Source organism: Colobus angolensis, unplaced genomic scaffold (assembly GCF_000951035.1).
Source record: "Colobus angolensis palliatus isolate OR3802 unplaced genomic scaffold, Cang.pa_1.0 Scaffold81, whole genome shotgun sequence".
NCBI lineage: Eukaryota > Metazoa > Chordata > Mammalia > Primates > Cercopithecidae > Colobus > Colobus angolensis.
In genome coordinates this window covers 1,872,768-1,881,362 of record NW_012121932.1, presented here as the reverse complement: position 1 = coordinate 1,881,362, position 8,595 = coordinate 1,872,768, and positions in this window count along the sequence as shown.

The following is an 8,595-nucleotide window of genomic DNA, read 5'->3' as shown; positions in this document are numbered from 1 at the left end:
ATAGGTGCTTATCTGAAGTCCTGTCGTTCTTCTACTACCCCATAAATCTCAAAATATTTGTCTTGTTGACATTATCCTTAAGTGACCTTTAGAACACGGTTTTGTTTTAGACCCCCATCCCCTAGAGGGCCCTAAACAACTTCTACGCTCAGCGTCTCAGGACAATCGCCCTTCTAATTCACTGCATTGCTGGTTGTCAATTTTTATTTGACACCTTCCCAGAACACCCACCCCCACCTCCTCCCTTTTTCTGTACTTTTTCCTACCCCGTGGTTGCTACTTTTTACTGTATTTGAATACTGAATTCTTGGGTATCTTTTGTTTACCTAAACTGTAGGCAAAATAAAGCAGGAAGAGGGAGGTTTAATTATAGACAGAGTTCCATCAAATGAAAGGTTACTATCAGTTTTCCAATGAAACTCCAATAATCTGAAGATAGGAAGAAAAATCAAAAACATCAGTTTTCTGGCCAATTTTTTAAGTGTTTCTGCCTAAGCCAAGAAAATATCTAATGTGTTAGGAGCTTCATCTTAACAGTGGACTCCTGTGGTGGCCAGAATTTGGCTGCATTTCAAAATAATAAGCATTTGCTTCCAAAGGCGGTTTAAAGGAAATAAAAAGGCATAAAACTCCACCATCCAATATGGTTTGTATTAGAATAAATTGATTACCCAAAACCTAACATGATCAGAACTCTGCCAAGAGCCTGGCAAGCAACAATTGTTGGCATAGCCCAAATCCTAATCAGCTATTTGTAACAAGTGATTATTTAATAAGCATTCACATTCATCTGTGCTCCTTCAGCCAATGAAGAAAGAGAGGGGCGAACCCTCAGAGGAAATATAAAGAGTTGCAAGCTGATGTTTTTTAATTCTTGTGAGTATTAAAAAATGTGTCCATAGGTAAAGAAAAAACTCAGTGTTCTCAGTCAGACGCTGCGCAGTTAAAAGTCTGTCACTCTTTCCATCTTTGAAACTCTTAAATAGCAGTTGACTTACTAAACTGTTTCTAAAAGTAGAACTATTGGGTGAGGAGATTCCATGTCATGATGCTTTTCCTAAAGCACAAATTCTTTTTTTCTGCTGTTATTTATATATATATGAAACTATAGAATTACATAAGAGGCACAGAAAATATACAAGATGAGCCTGGAACAAGAAACAAGTTCTAGAAAATGAGGAAATGCTCAAAGAAAAAAAAAGCATTTGAAAAAGGGTTTGTTAAAGAGACACAGGAACCAACTGAGAGGCTCCCAGTGTCCAAAGTTGGAATCATGTAAGCAAAAAATAAAATGGTACTAGATTAAAATCTAAAGGATGAAAGAAATACCCATTGTTCCACAATAATATAAACAAATAATTGGATACATTAATAAATGGGAGAGAAGAGAAAAGTCTCCCATGCAGAAGAATTTCAAGTACTTTATTTAGATACCCTACCCTGGAGAAGCAAGAACAAAATTCCCCACTCCTTAAGTGTGGGCTGCACATACTGACTTCCTTCCAAAGAGTAAGCTATGGAAAGGGGCCGGGGAAGTAGCTTTACAATGGAGAAACCTGACAAGCACTGCCTTAGCTAGGTGATCAATGTCAGTATCAACAGTCACAAGTCATGTTGATAGTATGTGCCCTTGGTACCACGTGATGAAAATGTCACTTTACCTCTGTGATCCTCTTCCCAGAAATCTATAAACCCATTCTAATCGTGAAAAAAAAAATCAGGTAAATTTCAGTAAAGAGACATCCTACAAAATACCTGACCAGCACTCCTCAAAACTGTCAAACTGTCAAAGTTATCAAAAACAAGGAAAGTCTGAGAAACTGTCACTGCCAAGAGGACCCTAAGGAGCTGTCATGACTAAATGTAACATGGCGTCCTGGATGGGATGCTGGAGCAGAAAAGGGACATTAGGTAAAAATCCAAGGAAATCTGGGTAAACTATGGATTTTAGTTAATAAAAATGTAACAATAGTGGCTCATTGACTTTAACAAATGTGTCATACTAATATAAGATGTTAACAATAGGCAAATATGACTGTGGGGTAGGGTATGTAGGAATTCTCTGTTCTAGCTTCTCAATTTTTCTGTAAGTCTAAAACTGTTCCAAAAAAGTGAAATTTATCTAGAAAAATGGGTGGACCATTAGATTGTGGATCTCTAAGACAATGCCCATGTTTTTTCTTTTCTTCAGTATTCCAAATAATTTTCTGACTAGAAGAACCTCCACAAATTGTTAAAGCCAATTATTTTCCCTGTCAACATGCACAGGTATGACATAGTGGGCAGAATGTGGGATTTAAGGAAGCACAGGCCCATATTAAGGAACATGTCTATCCTTGACTAGAGGGATGACTTTCAGTTAATTAACTCAAAGAGCTTCAGTTCCATCATCTGCAAAATAGAGATCAAACTATTACTTCGCAGAATTACTGTCAAGAATGCCCCCAGCTCTTGTATCACATAGAAGACACTTAATAAACCTTGCATTTTCTCCTCTCTGTAACTCAGCTGTGTGCTCACTTAGAAAATTCTATCAAACTTACTATGAATGAATTCATGCTTACCAGCCCACAATGGGGGGGAAAATCTGATAGAGGAGCAAAAGCAGCTATCATATGTGTAAGAGCCACAAATACCACCTCTGAGCACAGAGCTCAGATTTCTCAAGGGAGAAATTTTCTTCTGACCTCAAAATAGCCAACTTCAAGCCAAAGCTTCTATCCTTGAAATCCATTCACACTCATGCTGAGCCATGTTGAAAGGAATATTTAAGTCATTTCTATTGCTCTCCCTGGGGCTACTCTTCCCACTGGCAGGACTAAGAAAGGCCCAGGGTCATCCGCTTCCTGGAGGTGATGAATCTCAGTGGCCTGTGCTACTCCCTCCTGTGATTTGGAAATGTCACAAGAGTGGGGCTGACTTGGATATTCCTGTTCCAAGTCATCCCCTCTCTCTAGGGTGTAGGGGACAGGGCAACACAGAACAATAGCAATTTTTACTTGCTGGAAATGGAAATTTTTGGATTATTTTTAAGTCTTGAAGTACAGTATTAGCATCAAGCCCGTTAAATAGATGATTATAGAGAGGGAAATAATGATTTCTACAACATGGCACTAATTCAGATATATTTGGTGGAAATTTGAAAAGGTGAAATATACAGATTAAAGGATTTATTTAAAATATTTTTAGGCCAGGCACAGTGGCTGACACCTGTAATCTCAGCAATTTGGGAGGCCTAGGCAGGAGGATCCTTTGAGCCCAGGGGTTCAAGGCCAGCCTGGGCAACATAGGGAGACTCTGTCTCTACAAAAAATAATATCAAATGAAAATAGTTGGGCATAGTGGTATGTGCCTATAGTCTTAGCTACTTGGTAGGCCGAAGTGGGAGGATCACTTGAGCCTGGGAGGTTGAGGCTGCAATAAGCTGTGATTATACCATTGCACTCCAGCCTGAGTGACAGAGTGGGACTCTGTCTCATATACTCATATATATGAGAGAAAGAAAAATATATATTAATATATATATATAAACCTTGAAATACATAAGACAACCTGTATGTTCTATATCAGTCACAGTCCAGTCAAGAGACAGAAATGCTACCGGTTATTTAAACAAAGTGAATTTAATATAAAAAATTGTTGGCCGGGTGCAGTGGCTCACACCTGTAATCCCAGCACTATGGGAGGCCGAGGCGGGCGGATCACGAGGTCAGGAGATCGAGACCATCTTGGCTAACACAGCGAAACCCCGTCTCTACTAAAAATATAAAAATATAAAAAATTAGCCGGGCGTAGTGGCGGGCGCCTGTAGTCCCAGCTACTCGGGAGACTGAGGCAGGAGAATGGCATGAACCTGGGAGGCAGAGCTTGCAGTGAGCAGAGATCGTGCCACTGCACTCCAGCCTGGACGACAGAGCAAGACTCCATCTCAAAAAAAAAAAAAAAATGTTAACTGAATATTGAAGAATGGAAAATGCAAAAAAAAAAAAAAAGCCCACAGTGGATTCCCAAATTTGCAACCACACTAAGCACCTACCACACTCTTAAGTCCAAAGGAACAAAGGGAAGGGGTAAAAATTATTAAAAAGCAAAAACTAGGCCGGGTGCTGTGCCTCACGCCTGTAATCCCAACAGTTTGGGAGGCAGAAGCAGGCAGATTACTTGAGGTCAGGAGCTCGAGACTGGCCTGGCCAACATGGTGAAACCCCATTTCTACTAAAAATACAAAAAATTAATTGGGCATAATGGCACGTGCCTGTAATCACAGCTACTCAGGAGGCTGAGGCAGGAGAATCGCTTGAACCCGGGAGACAGAGATTGCAGTGAGCCGAGATCATGCCACTGCACTCCAGCCTGGGTGACAAAGCTAGACTCCATCTCGGGGTAAAAAAATAAAAAAAGCAAAAAATTGGAAGAAGGACCTCATTGTTGCTGGTTCTTTAAGGGAGTACAATGAGGCTGGTGATTGTTGGGAAAATTGTAAACTAAATCCAGATGCTGCTACTGAAATAGACTGCCACTGCCAGAGTGAAGAAGAGAGGCTGAGGGTGATGCTGACCGACAGCAAACAAGAAGGAGCTAGTTCCTTCTTCTAACTTTCCAGAGTCCCCCGAGTGCTTATTACTGAGAAAGCCAAGAGCCAATTCACAAAACAGAAACATGGTTTCTTTCACAAAACAAGGATAGAAGGGTAGCTCTGAAGCAGAAAAAATAGGTTTTTATAAACTACCATAGATGAAAGAGGAAACCTTTTTTTAAAAAAAAAAAAAAAACAGCGTCTCATTCTGTCTCCCAACTGGAGTGCAAGTGGCACAATCTCAGAGCTCAGTGCAGCCTGGAACTCCTCGGCTCAAGCAATCCTCCCACCTCAGCCTCCTGAGTAGCTGAGACTACAGGTGCGTATCACCAGGCCCAGTTAAATTTTTTTAGAGGTAGGGGTCTCAATATGTTTCCCAGGATGGTCTCGAAGTTCTGGCCTCAAGCAATTCTCCCATCTTGGCCTCCCAGAGTCCTCGATTACAGGCACGAGCCACCATGCCTAGCTGAGGGAAAAAAATTAAAGCAAAGATAGAATCTTAAAAACTAAAAATAAACTTTAAAAGTTAATGTGATAAGCATTCCTCTTGATCTTATTTATCATTTTTAATCATTTGGAAAACATGTTCTTCCCAAATAACACAAAGACAGATGGTAATCTGTCTAGAGTGTATCACACATTTTCACAAATCCAACATTTATGAGGAATGGATATCTTAGGTCCTATTGTACTTGCAAAGTTATTTAAGGTAATCTTATTAAAAGGGAAAAGATGAAATACATGCAACTCACCGGGCATCAATTTCTTGACCTTTCCATTATTAGATGCTTGAACTGTATACCATTTGAACTTATCTGAAAGAAAAGGTGAGAATTAGTTGTTCTGAATGGCAAGTAAACAAGTTGTTTATTTATTTGTAAATAAGTAAATGGCAAGTAAACAACGGCTAACCAGCAAGTGGAAGGAAAGTGCTTATCTGTGTACCTTTCTCTCTATCCAAGATATAATGAGAATAGCTCTGTGGCTTCTGGGACAAGATTAATCACATGAGCATTTTCTGTGAGATGTTCGCCCAATCCATCAATTGAAGCAGCTATGGAAAAAGATGTGGTTGTTTAAAGTGTATTTAGTCTGGCTTTAACAAAAACAAATCCTGTAAGGGCTAAGTGATCTCATCATTTATCATTAAGAGATGGCCTCATTTTCCCTCCACTCTTCACCCTCCTCCTCCAGTTGACTAAATGGCCCTTCCATGCACTCTGTGTCTTCAGCTAGGAATCTAGAAGGGCTAAGGCTGGGAAGTCAGTACATCTTTGTCAATTTCTCATGCTGCTTGTGTCCAGGTAAAAGAGCGAAGGCAACTGTCATCCAGGTAATAATCATCAGTAAATATTTATAGACCGGTCCCTACATTTGAACTGGGAGTATAAAAACATGTAGGACACTCTACTGTCCCCAAAGAAATGATGAGGAGGTAGAAATATACAGAGAAATGCAGCATCTGTTACACTGTTGTGCTTAAACTGAAAACCAAATGGGAGGCTACCATATCATCCCAGGAGGAAGTGATAAACAAGGAGGTGGTTGGAGAAGGCTATACCAAAAAAGCAAGACTTACATTGGGTGTTAGGGGATTAGGTAGGACTTGGAATCAGGAAGAGTCCAAGGAATGTTAGAAATAGTTTGAATGCAGGAATAGAAATGAGTAGATTAGGGAAGTATAAACCATCTAATTAGGTTAGAGTAAATGTTTGTTCTAAGGTTTAAGTAAAATACAGTGTTTTGAGAGGTGATCATGGTTACTGCTGCTTTAAAAATAAAACCTATGTAACTCTGGAGTTTTCTTCTTTTTATAAAAATCTGAAAGACCACAATTACATTCTTGATTTTTCCAATCGGAAAAAAATCTATATCCCGACTTTGAGCAATTATGGTTCAGTTTTTCAAAATTAATTGTTCAGCTATAGAGTGATCAATAACTATTTATTAAAGCTTTCTCCATGCAGGGCATTGTGCTAGGGATTACCAAATCTACAAAACTTTTAGAGAATGTTCTATTTAGCGACAATGGACGTGACAGGATAAGCAATACAAATTTAAGCCAATGCATGGTAAATAGAGAATGAGTAATACAAATAGTATGCTTGACATGTTTTATAGACTGAATGTAGGTAGCAGGTCTGAAACTTAAGTAACTGCCACCAGGTGTACATTGGTCTTGGACTAAGTGTAAGCCAGTATTGTGCCAGAAAAGATGAGAAAGAAGAAGAACAAGAAGGAGAAGGAGAAGAAGAGAGACTGGGCATGGTGGCTGACACCTATAATCTCAGCACTTTGGGAGGCTGAGGCAGGTGGATCACCTGAGATCAGGAGTTCGAGACCAGCCTGGGCAACATAGTGAAACCCAGTCTCTACTAAAAATACAAAAATTAGCTGGGTTTGGTGGTGCATGCCTGTAATCTCAGCCACTCGGGAGGCTGAGGCAGGAGAATCGCTTGAACCCAGGAGATTGCAGGGAGCTGAGATAGCATCACGTCACTCCAGACTGGGTTACACAGCGAGACTCTGTCTCCAAAAAAAAAAAAAAAAAAATGGATGGAGTTGGTTAGGTGGGGGAGAGAGGGCATGCAAGACGACAGCAAGCCACGGGATACAGGCAGACCTGTTAAAAAGCTGGTGTGGTGAACAATTCAGATGGCTTGGAATAGGGTGGTGTCAATGGTCATGAAAAGAAGTAAGTGGAATAAAGAGATTTTTAGAGAATAGAATCAACAATCTTTAGTGATTGCTTATATATGGGATATAAGGCAGAAAAGCAACCAGTGATGTCTTAAAGGTTCCTAGCTTAAGACACAGAGTGGACGGAAGGGCCATTTAGTCAACAGGAGGAGGAGGGTGAAGAGTGGAGGGAAAATGAGGCCATCTCTTAATGATAAATGATAAAATGTTTATTTTTCTGTATTTTCCAAATTTTCCCTTTTAAATACTAATTACTTGCACCATAAAAAATTAAAAGGAGAATTCATATTTAAAAATCAACATATAGAATAAAGAGATTAAACAGGTGTTTGAGTCATGACTAAATGTTGAAATAATGGGTGAATTATTTTATTCCCACATTTTAAAAAATATTTTTAATTTGCCTACAATGAATATGTATGTGAAGAAGTTTTGTTTTTAGTTAGTTTGCTTTGTTTGGTAGAAAGTCAAAGCCATACTTGGGTTCAACAACAAATAAGTCAGCCTGGTCAGGAACAGATGAGTCATAGGTCCAGGCCAAGGGAAAGAGAAAATAAAAGGGAGCAGGACAGCAGCAGAGAACCAGCATCCAAATGTCACATTCGGATGTCCTTCATAGCTGAGCCACCACCCTGTTGACATAAGAGCCAGTTCCTGAATGACTGTAGCCCTCCAGCCTGCAGAGAATAAACTGAGAGGAGTTTCTCAGAGAAGGGAAAACGGGGCACACAGAAAGTTAACATGTTCTAGAGTCCAACTTTTATATGAAATTTGGCTTCCCTGCCTCTAGCTTTATTTTCTAATGAATGTTTGATTCCTATGGAGTAAATCTCATAGGTAACTGCTGCAATCACATGAAGATTTTAGTTTTCAGAATCACTTAAGGAATTATGAATCTTTGTATTAGTGAGGATTAGTTTTGGCTTCTGAAAAGAAAACAAAATAATCTTCAAACAAGAAAGAAGTTTAGTCCATAGTTAGGAGGTCCAGGGCTCCACAAAGCCACCTGGGATCCACCCTCCTTCCATTTCTCTATTCTTCCACATACAGAGTGTAGCTCTCTTTCTCCTGGCCTAAGTTGGAGTTGTAGTCACCACATCCATATATTAGAAGCACAACGGATGACAAATGGAAGAAAGCCATGTCCCCTCTCTTTAAGATTTCCCAGGAGTCCCAAAAAAACAATTTTGCTTATATATTATTGGTCAGAACTTAATCACATGAGCTTACCTACCTGCAAAGGAAGCTGAGAAAAATTTTTAATAAAGGCAGTAATATGCTCAGACAAAACGTGGAGTCCTGCTGATGAAGGAGGAGGA